The sequence below is a fragment of the Gopherus flavomarginatus genome, chromosome 20 (genome assembly GCF_025201925.1).
Source record: "Gopherus flavomarginatus isolate rGopFla2 chromosome 20, rGopFla2.mat.asm, whole genome shotgun sequence".
NCBI classification, from domain to species: domain Eukaryota; kingdom Metazoa; phylum Chordata; order Testudines; family Testudinidae; genus Gopherus; species Gopherus flavomarginatus.
This window is the reverse complement of record NC_066636.1, coordinates 4,890,936-4,894,793: the sequence shown is the minus strand read 5'-3', so window position 1 is coordinate 4,894,793 and position 3,858 is coordinate 4,890,936. Positions and strand designations below refer to the sequence as shown.

At 58.4% G+C, this 3,858-nt stretch overlaps 1 pseudogene; it reads left to right on the top strand.

Moving 5' to 3' along the window:
• The first annotated feature begins 246 nt into the window (after positions 1-246).
• LOC127038452 (sulfotransferase 2B1-like) lies at positions 247-3,091 on the top strand (annotated as a pseudogene).
• Positions 3,092-3,858: the final 767 nt, after the last annotated feature.

Sequence of the window (3,858 nt, the reverse complement as noted above, 5' to 3'; positions counted from 1 at the left end):
CAGGAGCACGCCAAGGAATCAGCTCAGCTGGTGCCAAGGTGCAGCTGGCTCTGGGCTGGGAGAGCCAAGTAATAGCCTCAGCCTGCTCCCTGCAGAGCTGAGCCTCCCATTGCCAGGTTGAGGCACTGGAGACCCCTGACTTTCAGGAGAGAGGACCGCCACAGCGCTCCCTGCAGCACAGCTCCCCTAGTAGCGCATAGGGACCAACACTGACGCCAGGAGGTCTGTCTCTGTCCCAGCCCTGCCATGGCGTGTGAATACTTCACCCAGAAGGGAGTGCTGTTCCCATGCCTGGATTATTTCCCAGAGAATCAGAGCTACGTGGAGAATGAATTTCAGGTGCAGGATGACGACATCTTCAACATCATCTACCCCAAGTCACGTAGGGTAGAGCGGGGGGGTGGGGGGTGTGTAGGGGGCTCTTGACACACACACGGACATTAGATGGAAACACCAAACCTGTCACATGACCTGATTTCCTAGACGCCAGACTCCGGGAACCCCTCCCCCCACCCAGAGTGAGACAAAGCAGGCTGCTCCCTGGGGCCCAACTCGCCCACCTGGTGCTGGGCTGAGTCTCTGCAGACACACTCTACCCACCGGCTTTCCCCAGAGCCACCGGCTGGGCCAGGAGACCCCTGGCATAGCAAAGTGAGAGCTTCTGATTTTAGCATTGGAGGGAGGAATAGCTCAGTGGTTTGAGCATTTGCTTGCTAAACCCAGGGTTGTGAGTTCAAAACCTTGAGGGGACCATTTAGGGAACTGGGGTAAAAATCTTTCTGGGGGATTGGTCCTGCTTTGAGCAGGGGGTTGGACTAGATGGCTTTCTGAGGTCCCTTCCAGCCCTGATATTCTATGATTCTATGAATGCACCTCAGAGGATGAGGGCTGGGGGCCAGGACTCCTGGGTTCTCTCCCTGGCTCTGGGAGCAGAGGGGGACCTAGCAGGTTGAGGGGTTGTTTCAGGCCCATTAAGGCTTTCACTTCTAGGCATTAACTGGATGCTGGAGATTCTGAGTCTGATCTGTTGAGGCGGGGACCCCAGCTGGGGGGGGCAGCATGATAAACTGGGAGCAAGGACCCTGGGTGGAGAACCAGCTGTGGCTGGAGGCTGCCCTGAGATACCCGCTGCTCTGCTCCCACCTCCCTCTCGAGCTCTTCCCCAAGTCCCTGCAGCACGCTGAGGCAGGAGAGCAGGGGCTGCAAGTCAGGATTGAGGGGCACCAACAGAGCTGTGTGTCAGGAGGGGGGTGAATCCACGGATACTGCTGGGTGTGAGTTACAGCAATGGGGGCGTGTGAAAGAACAGGCAGCAGGGTGCAGTGAATCCTTCTCCATGCAGAGGGTGGGGAGGTGACAGCCTGGGTTGGGAGGCTAATTGCTGGGTTCACTTGGCATCCCCCTCCCCTGATTGGTAATGACCCCCCTCCTCTCCCCTGCAGATCATCTACACCCTGTACTGCCCCAAGGACGTCCTGGTCTCACTGTACCACTTCTCCAAGCTTCTGCGCCTCTTCAGGGACCCAGGCTCACTGGACTCCTTCCTTGAGGACTTCCTGAGCAGGAACGGTGAGCAGCACCCTGGGGCACTCGGGGGCCCTGCTGCAGCTAGGGACACGCAGGCAGCCTCCCCCTGCCTGACGCCTGGGCTCCCAGCCACTCACTGATGGGATCCAGTTTGTGCATCCCCAGCCAGCTCTGAGCTGCTCTTTGCCCAGAGCCCAGCACAGCTTAATAGGCTGCTGCATGGCCGTCTGGCCGCGCACCATGGAGGGAACTTAGGTGGAGGTAGTGCTTAAATTGTGTCGAGGCCCTGGCACCTGTGGGCCTGGCAGTTCAGGGCTCTGGCACCTCTGGGCCTGGCAGGTCAGGTCCCCGGCACCTCCGGTCTGGCTGCATCAGTTATGAATGTAAAAAAATTGCTTGAGCCCTGGCACCCGGCACCACTTTAATTATAAATTGAACAGTGGGTGGAGGGCCGGGTGGTGCCAGCTCTGGAGTCACCGTGCCGCTCTTCCCTGCACAGTGCTGTATGGCTCCTGGTTCGACCACGTCACCGGCTGGATGGGGCTGAAAGGCAATGAGAAGTTCTTCTCTATCACGTACGAGGAGCTGCAGCAGGTAGGGAAACCACCCCCTTGGGCCACACCCACATAACTCCAGCCCTGGGGTCACGCCCACACATAACCCTACCCCCGGGTGACACCCACACGTAGCCCCCCAACCACCGCACATGTAGCCCCTCCCGAACCACCCCACATGTAACCTGCCCCTGAGCCATCCCCACACGTAACCCCGCCCCAGGTCCCCAGCCAGGTGCTGTTCTAGGGTGTTGCCAGTCCCAGCTCCCCAGGCCTCGGCATCCATGTCCCGGCTGTTGGCTCCTCCTGGCCTTTGCATTCCTCTGCCCCTGGCCTGGAACAGGGTCTGACCTCAGGTGGCCAACGTGGCTCATGGCCAAGGCCCTCTGCCCTTGAGGGTCTCTTCCTCAGCGTCCAGCGGGGAGTAGGACCCTGCGGGGGGAGGGAACTGAGGCACAGGTGGACCATAAAATTGTCGCCCTAGAATCACCGTCTTCATGGCAGCGGGTGTCTCCCCCAGGATCTGCAGGGCAGCGTGCGGAGAATCTGCCACTTCCTGGGGAAGGAGCTGAGTGAGGAGCAAGTGGCCGCGGTGGTGGAGAACGCCTCCTTCCAGAGCATGAAGGGGAACAAAATGTCCAACTTCTCCCAGCTGCCGGACGAGTACATGGACCACCAGAAGGGGGAGCTCCTGAGGAAAGGTGAGTCCAGGCCTGGGCTAGCAGGGGGCTGCGAGCTGGGACTGAGGTGCACCAGCAGAGCTGTGGGAGGCAGGGCCAGGAGAGCAGGGGCTGTGGGTTGGGAGTGAGGGGCATGAGCAGACTTGCAGGGTCAGAGCTTGTGGGGGCAGGGGCTGTGGGTTGGGAGTGAAGGGCACCCTATGTTCCCTGTGGTTTGCAGAGATCTGTGGTGACTGGAGGAACCATCTCTCGGAGGCACAGAGCCAGCAATTCGACACCGTTTACCAGGAGTGGATGCAGGGTCTGGGCGTGACCTTCCCCTGGGACTGATGGCCTCGTGCCTGCCACATCTGCACCCGCAATACACCGGCCCTGTGCCACCCACGTGCTGCTGCTCTTACTGTGCCCTGGGAGATGCCCCCTGGGGCAGCGTCACTACAGCATCAGCAATAGGCAAAGCTGGGCTGGGGCATGTGTCCGGCAGAGGTCAGTGAGCGTGCGCACACGGCAGGGCTCAGCTGAGGTGTATTTAAAATCTGTCCGATGCAGGGTTTTCCTGGCCCTGCTTGCAGGCAGGGGGCTGTGCAGGGCAGTGTGAAAGTCTGCACAGAGGCAGCCTGGAGTATGACGTGGAAGATGGGTCTCTGTGCAGGGAGCAGCCTGCTCTGTCTCTCTCAGGTTTGGGTTCCTATGCGTGAGGGCTCTGGATTGGAAGAAATAAAATCAGGTGATATGGCAATCTTCCAGCAAGAGGATTTAGTTTTTTTATCTAACTTTTCTGGGTTTGCAATGAACAGAACATGATCCCTTCCAGCAAGGAGCAGCAGGAATGCGCACACACACCCACTCACACACTCTCTCTCTCCCCCAATGCCTCCCGCCCTCATTCCAAAGGTTGTGATTGCTGGTGGCCCAGTTCTCAGGTAGATCCCTGCAATACCCCCAGGGGCCAGGATGCTGTCATACCATACAACACAATTGTTATAACTTCACATGCATTAATGATACACGTCTATAGATAAAGAAATTACTTTCAGGAGATCATACCCTTTCCCCTGATGCCTCACCCAGCCTGCTTTATATGCAATATCACAATT